Source organism: Dendropsophus ebraccatus, chromosome 1 (genome assembly GCF_027789765.1).
Source record: "Dendropsophus ebraccatus isolate aDenEbr1 chromosome 1, aDenEbr1.pat, whole genome shotgun sequence".
Taxonomy (NCBI): domain Eukaryota; kingdom Metazoa; phylum Chordata; class Amphibia; order Anura; family Hylidae; genus Dendropsophus; species Dendropsophus ebraccatus.
In genome coordinates this window covers 209,485,979-209,500,332 of record NC_091454.1, presented here as the reverse complement: position 1 = coordinate 209,500,332, position 14,354 = coordinate 209,485,979, and the positions used below count along the sequence as shown (strand labels likewise).

Below are 14,354 nucleotides of genomic sequence, written 5' to 3'. Positions count from 1 at the left end.
GGAATATTGACCTAAGGTCATGTTACCATTGTCATGAATGGAGTCGGGAAGGACTTTAAGGCCCTTAAGCCAGGTTATTTGCGACTGCCTCGTAGGTGTTTCGCATGGGTATTAAACAGAGCAAGAAAATCAGCAGATCTGGCATCTTAATCAACGGAACAGTCCGCTAGGAAGGTCTAAAGAGTCGCACAATGACTAAAGAGACCGCTGACCCCGACGTGATTTGTACACGCAACCTCCTGATCTGGAGTCAGACGCGCTACCATTGCGCCACGAGGTCACCTCTGCCAGCCTTTTCTCGAAGGGATTCAGGACAGATTCCTTGCAAAAGCAACTAAGTCTAGATTCAGGACAGGACAGGACAGATTACTCGCTAAAGCGTCTAAGTCTAGATTCTGAACTTGCTATGCAGGAGAGGGCTATGAGGAGAGGTCTTGGAGGTCTTTTTTGAAAGAAAGACTATAACACAACCTACTGACTAGATTAGCAGAGATGGAATATTGACCTAAGGTCGTGTTACCATTGTCATGAATGGAGTCGGGAAGGACTTTAAGGCCCTAAAGCCAGGTTATTTGCAACTGCCTCGTAGGTGTTTCGCATGGGTATTGAACAAAGCAAGAAAATCAGCAGCTCTGGCATTTTCATCAACGGAAAGGTCTAAGGTCTAAAGAGTTGCACAACAACTAAAGAGAGCGCTGACCCCGACGTGATTTGAACACGCAACCTTCTGATCTGGAGTCTGACGCGCTACAGTTGCGCCACGAGGTCACCTCTGCCAGCCTTTTCTCGAAGGGATTCAGGACAGATTACTTGCCAAAGCAACTAAGTCTAGATTCAGGACAGGACAGATTCCTCGCTAAAGCGTCAAAGTCTAGATTCTGAACTTGCTATGCAGGAGAGGGCTGTGAGAAGTCTTGGAGGTCTTTTTTTAAAGAAAGACTACAACAAAACCTATGACTAGATTAGCAGAGATGGAATATTGACCTAAGGTCATGTTACCATTGTCATGAATGGAGACGGGAAGGACTTTAAGTCCCTTAAGCCAGGTTATTTGCGACTGCCTCGTAGGTGTTTCGCATGGGTATTAAACAGAGCAAGAAAATCAGCAGCTCTGGCATTTTCATCAACGGAACAGTCTGCTAGGAAGGTCTAAAGAGTCGCACAACGACTAAAGAGAGCGCTGACCCCGACGTGATTTGAACACGCAACCTTCTGATCTGTAGTCAGATGCGCTACCGTTGCTCCACGAGGTCACCTTTTCCAGGTTTTTCTCGAAGGGATTCAGGACACATTCCTTGCAAAAGCAACTAAGTCTAGATTCAGGACAGGACAGGACAGATTCCTCACTAAAGCGCCAAAGTCTAGATTCTGAACTTGCTATGCAGGAGAGGGCTGTGAGAGGTCTTGGAGGTCTTTTTTGAAAGAAAGACTACAACAAAACCTATGACTAGATTAGCAGACATGGAATATTGACCTAAGGTCATGTTACCATTGTCATGAATGGAGTCGGGAAGGACTTTAAGGCCCTTAAGCCAGGTTATTTGCGACTGCCTCGTAGGTGTTTCGCATGGGTATTAAACAGAGCAAGAAAATCAGCAGATCTGGCATCTTAATCAACGAAACAGTCCGCTAGGAAGGTCTAAAGAGTCGCACAATGACTAAAGAGACCGCTGACCCCGACGTGATTTGAACACGCAACCTCCTGATCTGGAGTCAGACGCGCTACCGTTGCGCCACGAGGTCACCTCTGCCAGGATTGTCTCGAAGGGATTCAGGACAGATTCCTTGCAAAAGCAACTAAGTCTAGATTCAGGACAGGACAGGACAGATTCCTCGCTAAAGCGTCTAAGTCTAGATTCTGAACTTGCTATGCAGGAGAGGGCTATGAGGAGAGGTCTTGGAGGTCTTTTTTGAAAGAAAGACTATAACACAACCTACTGACTAGATTAGCAGAGATGGAATATTGACCTAAGGTCGTGTTTCCATTGTCATGAATGGAGTCGGGAAGGACTTTAAGGCCCTAAAGCCAGGTTATTTGCAACTGCCTCGTAGGTGTTTCGCATGGGTATTGAACAAAGCAAGAAAATCAGCAGCTCTGGCATTTTCATCAACGGAACAGTCCGCTAGGAAGGTCTAAAGAGTCGCACAACAACTAAAGAGAGCGCTGACCCCGACGTGATTTGAACACGCAACCTTCTGATCTGGAGTCAGACGCGCTACCGTTGCGCCACGAGGTCACCTCTGCCAGCCTTTTCTCGAAGGGATTCAGGACAGATTCCTTGCCAAAGCAACTAAGTCTAGATTCAGGACAGGACAGATTCCTCGCTAAAGCGTCAAAGTCTAGATTCTGAACTTGCTATGCAGGAGAGGGCTGTGAGAGGTCTTGGAGGTCTTTTTTGAAAGAAAGACTACAACAAAACCTATGACTAGATTAGCAGAGATGGAATATTGACCTAAGGTCATGTTACCATTGTCATGAATGGAGACGGGAAGGACTTTAAGTCCCTTAAGCCAGGTTATTTGCGACTGCCTCGTAGGTGTTTCGCATGGGTATTAAACAGAGCAAGAAAATCAGCATCTCTGGCATTTTCATCAACGGAACAGTCTGCTAGGAAGGTCTAAAGAGTCGCACAACGACTAAAGAGAGCGCTGACCCCGACGTGATTTGAACACGCAACCTTCTGATCTGTAGTCAGATGCGCTACCGTTGCTCCACGAGGTCACCTTTTCCAGGTTTTTCTCGAAGGGATTCAGGACACATTCCTTGCAAAAGCAACTAAGTCTAGATTCAGGACAGGACAGGACAGATTCCTCACTAAAGCGCCAAAGTCTAGATTCTGAACTTGCTATGCAGGAGAGGGCTGTGAGAGGTCTTGGAGGTCTTTTTTGAAAGAAAGACTACAACAAAACCTATGACTAGATTAGCAGAGATGGAATATTGACCTAAGGTCATGTTACCATTGTCATGAATGGAGTCGGGAAGGACTTTAAGGCCCTTAAGCCAGGTTATTTGCGACTGCCTCGTAGGTGTTTCGCATGGGTATTAAACAGAGCAAGAAAATCAGCAGATCTGGCATCTTAATCAACGAAACAGTCCGCTAGGAAGGTCTAAAGAGTCGCACAATGACTAAAGAGACCGCTGACCCCGGCGTGATTTGAACACGCAACCTCCTGATCTGGAGTCAGACGCGCTACCGTTGCGCCACGAGGTCACCTCTGCCAGGATTGTCTCGAAGGGATTCAGGACAGATTCCTTGCAAAAGCAACTAAGTCTAGATTCAGGACAGGACAGGACAGATTCCTCGCTAAAGCGTCTAAGTCTAGATTCTGAACTTGCTATGCAGGAGAGGGCTATGAGGAGAGGTCTTGGAGGTCTTTTTTGAAAGAAAGACTATAACACAACCTACTGACTAGATTAGCAGAGATGGAATATTGACCTAAGGTCGTGTTACCATTGTAATGAATGGAGTCGGGAAGGACTTTAAGGCCCTAAAGCCAGGTTATTTGCAACTGCCTCGTAGGTGTTTCGCATGGGTATTGAACAAAGCAAGAAAATCAGCAGCTCTGGCATTTTCATCAACGGAACAGTCCGCTAGGAAGGTCTAAAGAGTCGCACAACAACTAAAGAGAGCGCTGACCCCGACGTGATTTGAACACGCAACCTTCTGATCTGGAGTCAGACGCGCTACCGTTGCGCCACGAGGTCACCTCTGCCAGCCTTTTCTCGAAGGGATTCAGGACAGATTCCTTGCCAAAGCAACTAAGTCTAGATTCAGGACAGGACAGATTCCTCGCTAAAGCGCCAAAGTCTAGATTCTGAACTTGCTATGCAGGAGAGGGCTGTGAGAGGTCTTGGAGGTCTTTTTTGAAAGAAAGACTACAACAAAACCTATGACTAGATTAGCAGACATGGAATATTGACCTAAGGTCATGTTACCATTGTCATGAATGGAGTCGGGAAGGACTTTAAGGCCCTTAAGCCAGGTTATTTGCGACTGCCTCGTAGGTGTTTCGCATGGGTATTAAACAGAGCAAGAAAATCAGCAGATCTGGCATCTTAATCAACGAAACAGTCCGCTAGGAAGGTCTAAAGAGTCGCACAATGACTAAAGAGACCGCTGACCCCGACGTGATTTGAACACGCAACCTCCTGATCTGGAGTCAGACGCGCTACCGTTGCGCCACGAGGTCACCTCTGCCAGGATTGTCTCGAAGGGATTCAGGACAGATTCCTTGCAAAAGCAACTAAGTCTAGATTCAGGACAGGACAGGACAGATTCCTCGCTAAAGCGTCTAAGTCTAGATTCTGAACTTGCTATGCAGGAGAGGGCTATGAGGAGAGGTCTTGGAGGTCTTTTTTGAAAGAAAGACTATAACACAACCTACTGACTAGATTAGCAGAGATGGAATATTGACCTAAGGTCGTGTTTCCATTGTCATGAATGGAGTCGGGAAGGACTTTAAGGCCCTAAAGCCAGGTTATTTGCAACTGCCTCGTAGGTGTTTCGCATGGGTATTGAACAAAGCAAGAAAATCAGCAGCTCTGGCATTTTCATCAACGGAACAGTCCGCTAGGAAGGTCTAAAGAGTCGCACAACAACTAAAGAGAGCGCTGACCCCGACGTGATTTGAACACGCAACCTTCTGATCTGGAGTCAGACGCGCTACCGTTGCGCCACGAGGTCACCTCTGCCAGCCTTTTCTCGAAGGGATTCAGGACAGATTCCTTGCCAAAGCAACTAAGTCTAGATTCAGGACAGGACAGATTCCTCGCTAAAGCGTCAAAGTCTAGATTCTGAACTTGCTATGCAGGAGAGGGCTGTGAGAGGTCTTGGAGGTCTTTTTTGAAAGAAAGACTACAACAAAACCTATGACTAGATTAGCAGAGATGGAATATTGACCTAAGGTCATGTTACCATTGTCATGAATGGAGTCGGGAAGGACTTTAAGGCCCTTAAGCCAGGTTATTTGCGACTGCCTCGTAGGTGTTTCGCATGGGTATTAAACAGAGCAAGAAAATCAGCAGATCTGGCATCTTAATCAACGGAACAGTCCGCTAGGAAGGTCTAAAGAGTCGCACAATGACTAAAGAGAGCGCTGACCCCGACATGATTTAAACACGCAACCTCCTGATCTGGAGTCAGACGCGCTACCGTTGCGCCACGAGGTCACCTCTGCCAGGATTGTCTCGAAGGGATTCAGGACAGATTCCTTGCAAAAGCAACTAAGTCTAGATTCAGGACAGGACAGGACAGATTCCTCGCTAAAGCGTCTAAGTCTAGATTCTGAACTTGCTATGCAGGAGAGGGCTATGAGGAGAGGTCTTGGAGGTCTTTTTTGAAAGAAAGACTATAAAACAACCTACTGACTAGATTAGCAGAGATGGAATATTGACCTAAGGTCGTGTTACCATTGTCATGAATGGAGTCGGGAAGGACTTTAAGGCCCTAAAGCCAGGTTATTTGCAACTGCCTCGTAGGTGTTTCGCATGGGTATTGAACAGAGCAAGAAAATCAGCAGCTCTGGCATTTTCATCAACGGAACAGTCCGCTAGGAAGGTCTAAAGAGTCGCACAACGACTAAAGAGAGCGCTGACCCCGACGTGATTTGAACACGCAACCCTCTGTTCTGGAGTCAGATGCGCTACTGGTGCGCCACGAGGTCACCTTTGCCAGCCTTTTCTCGAAGGGATTCAGGACAGATTCCTTGCCAAAGCAACTAAGTCTAGATTCAGGACAGGACAGATTCCTCGCTAAAGCGTCTTAGTCTAGATTCTGAACTTGCTATGCAGGAGAGGGCTATGAGGAGAGGTCTTGGAGGTCTTTTTTGAAAGAAAGACTATAATACAACCTACTGACTAGATTAGCAGAGATGGAATATTGACCTAAGGTCGTGTTACCATTGTCATGAATGGAGTCGGGAAGGACTTTAAGGCCCTAAAGCCAGGTTATTTGCAACTGCCTCGTAGGTGTTTCGCATGGGTATTGAACAAAGGAAGAAAATCAGCAGCTCTGGCATTTTCATCAACGGAACAGTCCGCTAGGAAGGTCTAAAGAGTCACACAACGACTAAAGAGAGCGCTGACCCCGACGTGATTTGAACACGCAACCTTCTGATCTGGAGTCAGACGCGCTACCGTTGCGCCACGAGGTCACCTCTGCCAGCCTTTTCTCGAAGGGATTCAGGACAGATTCCTTGCCAAAGCAACTAAGTCTAGATTCAGGACAGGACAGATTCCTCGCTAAAGCGTCAAAGTCTAGATTCTGAACTTGCTATGCAGGAGAGGGCTGTGAGAAGTCTTGGAGGTCTTTTTTTAAAGAAAGACTACAACAAAACCTATGACTAGATTAGCAGAGATGGAATATTGACCTAAGGTCATGTTACCATTGTCATGAATGGAGACGGGAAGGACTTTAAGTCCCTTAAGCCAGGTTATTTGCGACTGCCTCGTAGGTGTTTCGCATGGGTATTAAACAGAGCAAGAAAATCAGCAGCTCTGGCATTTTCATCAACGGAACAGTCTGCTAGGAAGGTCTAAAGAGTCGCACAACGACTAAAGAGAGCGCTGACCCCGACGTGATTTGAACACGCAACCTTCTGATCTGTAGTCAGATGCGCTACCGTTGCTCCACGAGGTCACCTTTTCCAGGTTTTTCTCGAAGGGATTCAGGACACATTCCTTGCAAAAGCAACTAAGGGCCCTATTCCACGGGACGATTATCGTTTGGATAATCGTTAACGATTAACGATCTCAAACGACCGCTATTGCGAAAGACCTGAAAACGTTCACTCATTTCCATGGAACGATAATCGTTACTTATGATCGTAATTGCGATCGTTTCTCTTCGCTATTTATTCGCTATTGCGTTCGTATCTATTGAGAACGACCGAACGATGTCTTATTCAATGCGAACGATTTGCGAACGAGCAACGATAAAAATAGGTCCAGGTCTTATTAAACGATCAACGATTTCTCGTTCGGTCGTTAATCGTTAACTGCATTTCAACCGAACGATTATCGTTCAGATTCGAACGATTTAACGATAATCTGAACGATAATCGTCCCGTGGAATAGGGCCCTAAGTCTAGATTCAGGACAGGACAGGACAGATTCCTCACTAAAGCGCCAAAGTCTAGATTCTGAACTTGCTATGCAGGAGAGGGCTGTGAGAGGTCTTGGAGGTCTTTTTTGAAAGAAAGACTACAACAAAACCTATGACTAGATTAGCAGACATGGAATATTGACCTAAGGTCATGTTACCATTGTCATGAATGGAGTCGGGAAGGACTTTAAGGCCCTTAAGCCAGGTTATTTGCGACTGCCTCGTAGGTGTTTCGCATGGGTATTAAACAGAGCAAGAAAATCAGCAGATCTGGCATCTTAATCAACGAAACAGTCCGCTAGGAAGGTCTAAAGAGTCGCACAATGACTAAAGAGACCGCTGACCCCGACGTGATTTGAACACGCAACCTCCTGATCTGGAGTCAGACGCGCTACCGTTGCGCCACGAGGTCACCTCTGCCAGGATTGACTCGAAGGGATTCAGGACAGATTCCTTGCAAAAGCAACTAAGTCTAGATTCAGGACAGGACAGGACAGATTCCTCGCTAAAGCGTCTAAGTCTAGATTCTGAACTTGCTATGCAGGAGAGGGCTATGAGGAGAGGTCTTGGAGGTCTTTTTTGAAAGAAAGACTATAACACAACCTACTGACTAGATTAGCAGAGATGGAATATTGACCTAAGGTCGTGTTTCCATTGTCATGAATGGAGTCGGGAAGGACTTTAAGGCCCTAAAGCCAGGTTATTTGCAACTGCCTCGTAGGTGTTTCGCATGGGTATTGAACAGAGCAAGAAAATCAGCAGCTCTGGCATTTTCATCAACGGAACAGTCCGCTAGGAAGGTCTAAAGAGTCGCACAACGACTAAAGAGAGCGCTGACCCCGACGTGATTTGAACACGCAACCCTCTGTTCTGGAGTCAGATGCGCTACTGGTGCGCCACGAGGTCACCTTTGCCAGCCTTTTCTCGAAGGGATTCAGGACAGATTCCTTGCCAAAGCAACTAAGTCTAGATTCAGGACAGGACAGATTCCTCGCTAAAGCGTCTTAGTCTAGATTCTGAACTTGCTATGCAGGAGAGGGCTATGAGGAGAGGTCTTGGAGGTCTTTTTTGAAAGAAAGACTATAACACAACCTACTGACTAGATTAGCAGAGATGGAATATTGACCTAAGGTCGTGTTACCATTGTCATGAATGGAGTCGGGAAGGACTTTAAGGCCCTAAAGCCAGGTTATTTGCAACTGCCTCGTAGGTGTTTCGCATGGGTATTGAACAAAGGAAGAAAATCAGCAGCTCTGGCATTTTCATCAACGGAACAGTCCGCTAGGAAGGTCTAAAGAGTCACACAACGACTAAAGAGAGCGCTGACCCCGACGTGATTTGAACACGCAACCTTCTGATCTGGAGTCAGACGCGCTACCGTTGCGCCACGAGGTCACCTCTGCCAGCCTTTTCTCGAAGGGATTCAGGACAGATTCCTTGCCAAAGCAACTAAGTCTAGATTCAGGACAGGACAGATTCCTCGCTAAAGCGTCAAAGTCTAGATTCTGAACTTGCTATGCAGGAGAGGGCTGTGAGAAGTCTTGGAGGTCTTTTTTTAAAGAAAGACTACAACAAAACCTATGACTAGATTAGCAGAGATGGAATATTGACCTAAGGTCATGTTACCATTGTCATGAATGGAGACGGGAAGGACTTTAAGTCCCTTAAGCCAGGTTATTTGCGACTGCCTCGTAGGTGTTTCGCATGGGTATTAAACAGAGCAAGAAAATCAGCAGCTCTGGCATTTTCATCAACGGAACAGTCTGCTAGGAAGGTCTAAAGAGTCGCACAACGACTAAAAAGAGCGCTGCCCCCGACGTGATTTGAACACGCAACCTTCTGATCTGTAGTCAGATGCGCTACCGTTGCTCCACGAGGTCACCTTTTCCAGGTTTTTCTCGAAGGGATTCAGGACACATTCCTTGCAAAAGCAACTAAGGGCCCTATTCCACGGGACGATTATCGTTTGGATAATCGTTAACGATTAACGATCTCAAACGACCGCTATTGCGAAAGACCTGAAAACGTTCACTCATTTCCATGGAACGATAATCGTTACTTATGATCGTAATTGCGATCGTTTCTCTTCGCTATTTATTCACTATTGCGTTCGTATCTATTGAGAACGACCGAACGATGTCTTATTCAATGCGAACGATTTGCGAACGAGCAACGATAAAAATAGGTCCAGGTCTTATTAAACGATCAACGATTTCTCGTTCGGTCGTTAATCGTTAACTGCATTTCAACCGAACGATTATCGTTCAGATTCGAACGATTTAACGATAATCTGAACGATAATCGTCCCGTGGAATAGGGCCCTAAGTCTAGAATCAGGACAGGACAGGACAGATTCCTCACTAAAGCGCCAAAGTCTAGATTCTGAACTTGCTATGCAGGAGAGGGCTGTGAGAGGTCTTGGAGGTCTTTTTTGAAAGAAAGACTACAACAAAACCTATGACTAGATTAGCAGACATGGAATATTGACCTAAGGTCATGTTACCATTGTCATGAATGGAGTCGGGAAGGACTTTAAGGCCCTTAAGCCAGGTTATTTGCGACTGCCTCGTAGGTGTTTCGCATGGGTATTAAACAGAGCAAGAAAATCAGCAGATCTGGCATCTTAATCAACGAAACAGTCCGCTAGGAAGGTCTAAAGAGTCGCACAATGACTAAAGAGACCGCTGACCCCGACGTGATTTGAACACGCAACCTCCTGATCTGGAGTCAGACGCGCTACCGTTGCGCCACGAGGTCACCTCTGCCAGGATTGACTCGAAGGGATTCAGGACAGATTCCTTGCAAAAGCAACTAAGTCTAGATTCAGGACAGGACAGGACAGATTCCTCGCTAAAGCGTCTAAGTCTAGATTCTGAACTTGCTATGCAGGAGAGGGCTATGAGGAGAGGTCTTGGAGGTCTTTTTTGAAAGAAAGACTATAACACAACCTACTGACTAGATTAGCAGAGATGGAATATTGACCTAAGGTCGTGTTTCCATTGTCATGAATGGAGTCGGGAAGGACTTTAAGGCCCTAAAGCCAGGTTATTTGCAACTGCCTCGTAGGTGTTTCGCATGGGTATTGAACAAAGCAAGAAAATCAGCAGCTCTGGCATTTTCATCAACGGAACAGTCCGCTAGGAAGGTCTAAAGAGTCGCACAACAACTAAAGAGAGCGCTGACCCCGACGTGATTTGAACACGCAACCTTCTGATCTGGAGTCAGACGCGCTACCGTTGCGCCACGAGGTCACCTCTGCCAGCCTTTTCTCGAAGGGATTCAGGACAGATTCCTTGCCAAAGCAACTAAGTCTAGATTCAGGACAGGACAGATTCCTCGCTAAAGCGTCAAAGTCTAGATTCTGAACTTGCTATGCAGGAGAGGGCTGTGAGAGGTCTTGGAGGTCTTTTTTGAAAGAAAGACTACAACAAAACCTATGACTAGATTAGCAGAGATGGAATATTGACCTAAGGTCATGTTACCATTGTCATGAATGGAGACGGGAAGGACTTTAAGTCCCTTAAGCCAGGTTATTTGCGACTGCCTCGTAGGTGTTTCGCATGGGTATTAAACAGAGCAAGAAAATCAGCAGCTCTGGCATTTTCATCAACGGAACAGTCTGCTAGGAAGGTCTAAAGAGTCGCACAACGACTAAAGAGAGCGCTGACCCCGACGTGATTTGAACACGCAACCTTCTGATCTGTAGTCAGATGCGCTACCGTTGCTCCACGAGGTCACCTTTTCCAGGTTTTTCTCGAAGGGATTCAGGACACATTCCTTGCAAAAGCAACTAAGTCTAGATTCAGGACAGGACAGGACAGATTCCTCACTAAAGCGCCAAAGTCTAGATTCTGAACTTGCTATGCAGGAGAGGGCTGTGAGAGGTCTTGGAGGTCTTTTTTGAAAGAAAGACTACAACAAAACCTATGACTAGATTAGCAGAGATGGAATATTGACCTAAGGTCATGTTACCATTGTCATGAATGGAGTCGGGAAGGACTTTAAGGCCCTTAAGCCAGGTTATTTGCGACTGCCTCGTAGGTGTTTCGCATGGGTATTAAACAGAGCAAGAAAATCAGCAGATCTGGCATCTTAATCAACGAAACAGTCCGCTAGGAAGGTCTAAAGAGTCGCACAATGACTAAAGAGACCGCTGACCCCGACGTGATTTGAACACGCAACCTCCTGATCTGGAGTCAGACGCGCTACCGTTGCGCCACGAGGTCACCTCTGCCAGGATTGTCTCGAAGGGATTCAGGACAGATTCCTTGCAAAAGCAACTAAGTCTAGATTCAGGACAGGACAGGACAGATTCCTCGCTAAAGCGTCTAAGTCTAGATTCTGAACTTGCTATGCAGGAGAGGGCTATGAGGAGAGGTCTTGGAGGTCTTTTTTGAAAGAAAGACTATAACACAACCTACTGACTAGATTAGCAGAGATGGAATATTGACCTAAGGTCGTGTTACCATTGTAATGAATGGAGTCGGGAAGGACTTTAAGGCCCTAAAGCCAGGTTATTTGCAACTGCCTCGTAGGTGTTTCGCATGGGTATTGAACAAAGCAAGAAAATCAGCAGCTCTGGCATTTTCATCAACGGAACAGTCCGCTAGGAAGGTCTAAAGAGTCGCACAACAACTAAAGAGAGCGCTGACCCCGACGTGATTTGAACACGCAACCTTCTGATCTGGAGTCAGACGCGCTACCGTTGCGCCACGAGGTCACCTCTGCCAGCCTTTTCTCGAAGGGATTCAGGACAGATTCCTTGCCAAAGCAACTAAGTCTAGATTCAGGACAGGACAGATTCCTCGCTAAAGCGCCAAAGTCTAGATTCTGAACTTGCTATGCAGGAGAGGGCTGTGAGAGGTCTTGGAGGTCTTTTTTGAAAGAAAGACTACAACAAAACCTATGACTAGATTAGCAGACATGGAATATTGACCTAAGGTCATGTTACCATTGTCATGAATGGAGTCGGGAAGGACTTTAAGGCCCTTAAGCCAGGTTATTTGCGACTGCCTCGTAGGTGTTTCGCATGGGTATTAAACAGAGCAAGAAAATCAGCAGATCTGGCATCTTAATCAACGAAACAGTCCGCTAGGAAGGTCTAAAGAGTCGCACAATGACTAAAGAGACCGCTGACCCCTACGTGATTTGAACACGCAACCTCCTGATCTGGAGTCAGACGCGCTACCGTTGCGCCACGAGGTCACCTCTGCCAGGATTGTCTCGAAGGGATTCAGGACAGATTCCTTGCAAAAGCAACTAAGTCTAGATTCAGGACAGGACAGGACAGATTCCTCGCTAAAGCGTCTAAGTCTAGATTCTGAACTTGCTATGCAGGAGAGGGCTATGAGGAGAGGTCTTGGAGGTCTTTTTTGAAAGAAAGACTATAAAACAACCTACTGACTAGATTAGCAGAGATGGAATATTGACCTAAGGTCGTGTTACCATTGTCATGAATGGAGTCGGGAAGGACTTTAAGGCCCTAAAGCCAGGTTATTTGCAACTGCCTCGTAGGTGTTTCGCATGGGTATTGAACAGAGCAAGAAAATCAGCAGCTCTGGCATTTTCATCAACGGAACAGTCCGCTAGGAAGGTCTAAAGAGTCGCACAACGACTAAAGAGAGCGCTGACCCCGACGTGATTTGAACACGCAACCCTCTGTTCTGGAGTCAGATGCGCTACTGGTGCGCCACGAGGTCACCTTTGCCAGCCTTTTCTCGAAGGGATTCAGGACAGATTCCTTGCCAAAGCAACTAAGTCTAGATTCAGGACAGGACAGATTCCTCGCTAAAGCGTCTTAGTCTAGATTCTGAACTTGCTATGCAGGAGAGGGCTATGAGGAGAGGTCTTGGAGGTCTTTTTTGAAAGAAAGACTATAACACAACCTACTGACTAGATTAGCAGAGATGGAATATTGACCTAAGGTCGTGTTACCATTGTCATGAATGGAGTCGGGAAGGACTTTAAGGCCCTAAAGCCAGGTTATTTGCAACTGCCTCGTAGGTGTTTCGCATGGGTATTGAACAAAGGAAGAAAATCAACAGCTCTGGCATTTTCATCAACGGAACAGTCCGCTAGGAAGGTCTAAAGAGTCACACAACGACTAAAGAGAGCGCTGACCCCGACGTGATTTGAACACGCAACCTTCTGATCTGGAGTCAGACGCGCTACCGTTGCGCCACGAGGTCACCTCTGCCAGCCTTTTCTCGAAGGGATTCAGGACAGATTCCTTGCCAAAGCAACTAAGTCTAGATTCAGGACAGGACAGATTCCTCGCTAAAGCGTCAAAGTCTAGATTCTGAACTTGCTATGCAGGAGAGGGCTGTGAGAAGTCTTGGAGGTCTTTTTTTAAAGAAAGACTACAACAAAACCTATGACTAGATTAGCAGAGATGGAATATTGACCTAAGGTCATGTTACCATTGTCATGAATGGAGACGGGAAGGACTTTAAGTCCCTTAAGCCAGGTTATTTGCGACTGCCTCGTAGGTGTTTCGCATGGGTATTAAACAGAGCAAGAAAATCAGCAGCTCTGGCATTTTCATCAACGGAACAGTCTGCTAGGAAGGTCTAAAGAGTCGCACAACGACTAAAGAGAGCGCTGACCCCGACGTGATTTGAACACGCAACCTTCTGATCTGTAGTCAGATGCGCTACCGTTGCTCCACGAGGTCACCTTTTCCAGGTTTTTCTCGAAGGGATTCAGGACACATTCCTTGCAAAAGCAACTAAGTCTAGATTCAGGACAGGACAGGACAGATTCCTCACTAAAGCGCCAAAGTCTAGATTCTGAACTTGCTATGCAGGAGAGGGCTGTGAGAGGTCTTGGAGGTCTTTTTTGAAAGAAAGACTACAACAAAACCTATGACTAGATTAGCAGACATGGAATATTGACCTAAGGTCATGTTACCATTGTCATGAATGGAGTCGGGAAGGACTTTAAGGCCCTTAAGCCAGGTTATTTGCGACTGCCTCGTAGGTGTTTCGCATGGGTATTAAACAGAGCAAGAAAATCAGCAGATCTGGCATCTTAATCAACGAAACAGTCCGCTAGGAAGGTCTAAAGAGTCGCACAATGACTAAAGAGACCGCTAACCCCGACGTGATTTGAACACGCAACCTCCTGATCTGGAGTCGTACGCGCTACCGTTGCGCCACGAGGTCACCTCTGCCAGGATTGTCTCGAAGGGATTCAGGACAGATTCCTTGCAAAAGCAACTAAGTCTAGATTCAGGACAGGACAGGACAGATT

At 46.4% G+C, this 14,354-nt stretch overlaps 21 non-coding genes across 21 annotated transcripts; all 21 read right to left on the bottom strand.

The window, feature by feature from the left end:
• Positions 1–208: 208 nt before the first annotated feature.
• Positions 209–280, bottom strand: TRNAW-CCA (transfer RNA tryptophan (anticodon CCA)). The gene has a single exon. It is a non-coding gene; the product is annotated as a tRNA-Trp (tRNA).
• A 901-nt stretch (positions 281–1,181) lies between these two features.
• Positions 1,182–1,253, bottom strand: TRNAC-ACA (transfer RNA cysteine (anticodon ACA)). The gene has a single exon. It is a non-coding gene; the product is annotated as a tRNA-Cys (tRNA).
• A 418-nt stretch (positions 1,254–1,671) lies between these two features.
• On the bottom strand, positions 1,672–1,743 carry TRNAW-CCA (transfer RNA tryptophan (anticodon CCA)). Its single transcript has one exon. It is a non-coding gene; the product is annotated as a tRNA-Trp (tRNA).
• Positions 1,744–2,165: 422 nt separating this feature from the next.
• Positions 2,166–2,237, bottom strand: TRNAW-CCA (transfer RNA tryptophan (anticodon CCA)). Its single transcript has one exon. It is a non-coding gene; the product is annotated as a tRNA-Trp (tRNA).
• A 413-nt stretch (positions 2,238–2,650) lies between these two features.
• Positions 2,651–2,722, bottom strand: TRNAC-ACA (transfer RNA cysteine (anticodon ACA)). The gene has a single exon. It is a non-coding gene; the product is annotated as a tRNA-Cys (tRNA).
• A 418-nt stretch (positions 2,723–3,140) lies between these two features.
• On the bottom strand, positions 3,141–3,212 carry TRNAW-CCA (transfer RNA tryptophan (anticodon CCA)). The gene has a single exon. It is a non-coding gene; the product is annotated as a tRNA-Trp (tRNA).
• Positions 3,213–3,634: 422 nt separating this feature from the next.
• TRNAW-CCA (transfer RNA tryptophan (anticodon CCA)) lies at positions 3,635–3,706 on the bottom strand. Its single transcript has one exon. It is a non-coding gene; the product is annotated as a tRNA-Trp (tRNA).
• A 413-nt stretch (positions 3,707–4,119) lies between these two features.
• Positions 4,120–4,191, bottom strand: TRNAW-CCA (transfer RNA tryptophan (anticodon CCA)). Its single transcript has one exon. It is a non-coding gene; the product is annotated as a tRNA-Trp (tRNA).
• Positions 4,192–4,613: 422 nt separating this feature from the next.
• TRNAW-CCA (transfer RNA tryptophan (anticodon CCA)) lies at positions 4,614–4,685 on the bottom strand. Its single transcript has one exon. It is a non-coding gene; the product is annotated as a tRNA-Trp (tRNA).
• Positions 4,686–6,081: 1,396 nt separating this feature from the next.
• On the bottom strand, positions 6,082–6,153 carry TRNAW-CCA (transfer RNA tryptophan (anticodon CCA)). Its single transcript has one exon. It is a non-coding gene; the product is annotated as a tRNA-Trp (tRNA).
• Positions 6,154–6,566: 413 nt separating this feature from the next.
• Positions 6,567–6,638, bottom strand: TRNAC-ACA (transfer RNA cysteine (anticodon ACA)). The gene has a single exon. It is a non-coding gene; the product is annotated as a tRNA-Cys (tRNA).
• Positions 6,639–7,443: 805 nt separating this feature from the next.
• On the bottom strand, positions 7,444–7,515 carry TRNAW-CCA (transfer RNA tryptophan (anticodon CCA)). Its single transcript has one exon. It is a non-coding gene; the product is annotated as a tRNA-Trp (tRNA).
• Positions 7,516–8,426: 911 nt separating this feature from the next.
• On the bottom strand, positions 8,427–8,498 carry TRNAW-CCA (transfer RNA tryptophan (anticodon CCA)). Its single transcript has one exon. It is a non-coding gene; the product is annotated as a tRNA-Trp (tRNA).
• A 413-nt stretch (positions 8,499–8,911) lies between these two features.
• Positions 8,912–8,983, bottom strand: TRNAC-ACA (transfer RNA cysteine (anticodon ACA)). The gene has a single exon. It is a non-coding gene; the product is annotated as a tRNA-Cys (tRNA).
• Positions 8,984–9,788: 805 nt separating this feature from the next.
• On the bottom strand, positions 9,789–9,860 carry TRNAW-CCA (transfer RNA tryptophan (anticodon CCA)). Its single transcript has one exon. It is a non-coding gene; the product is annotated as a tRNA-Trp (tRNA).
• A 422-nt stretch (positions 9,861–10,282) lies between these two features.
• Positions 10,283–10,354, bottom strand: TRNAW-CCA (transfer RNA tryptophan (anticodon CCA)). Its single transcript has one exon. It is a non-coding gene; the product is annotated as a tRNA-Trp (tRNA).
• A 413-nt stretch (positions 10,355–10,767) lies between these two features.
• TRNAC-ACA (transfer RNA cysteine (anticodon ACA)) lies at positions 10,768–10,839 on the bottom strand. Its single transcript has one exon. It is a non-coding gene; the product is annotated as a tRNA-Cys (tRNA).
• A 418-nt stretch (positions 10,840–11,257) lies between these two features.
• On the bottom strand, positions 11,258–11,329 carry TRNAW-CCA (transfer RNA tryptophan (anticodon CCA)). Its single transcript has one exon. It is a non-coding gene; the product is annotated as a tRNA-Trp (tRNA).
• Positions 11,330–11,751: 422 nt separating this feature from the next.
• TRNAW-CCA (transfer RNA tryptophan (anticodon CCA)) lies at positions 11,752–11,823 on the bottom strand. The gene has a single exon. It is a non-coding gene; the product is annotated as a tRNA-Trp (tRNA).
• A 1,396-nt stretch (positions 11,824–13,219) lies between these two features.
• On the bottom strand, positions 13,220–13,291 carry TRNAW-CCA (transfer RNA tryptophan (anticodon CCA)). The gene has a single exon. It is a non-coding gene; the product is annotated as a tRNA-Trp (tRNA).
• Positions 13,292–13,704: 413 nt separating this feature from the next.
• Positions 13,705–13,776, bottom strand: TRNAC-ACA (transfer RNA cysteine (anticodon ACA)). Its single transcript has one exon. It is a non-coding gene; the product is annotated as a tRNA-Cys (tRNA).
• Positions 13,777–14,354: the final 578 nt, after the last annotated feature.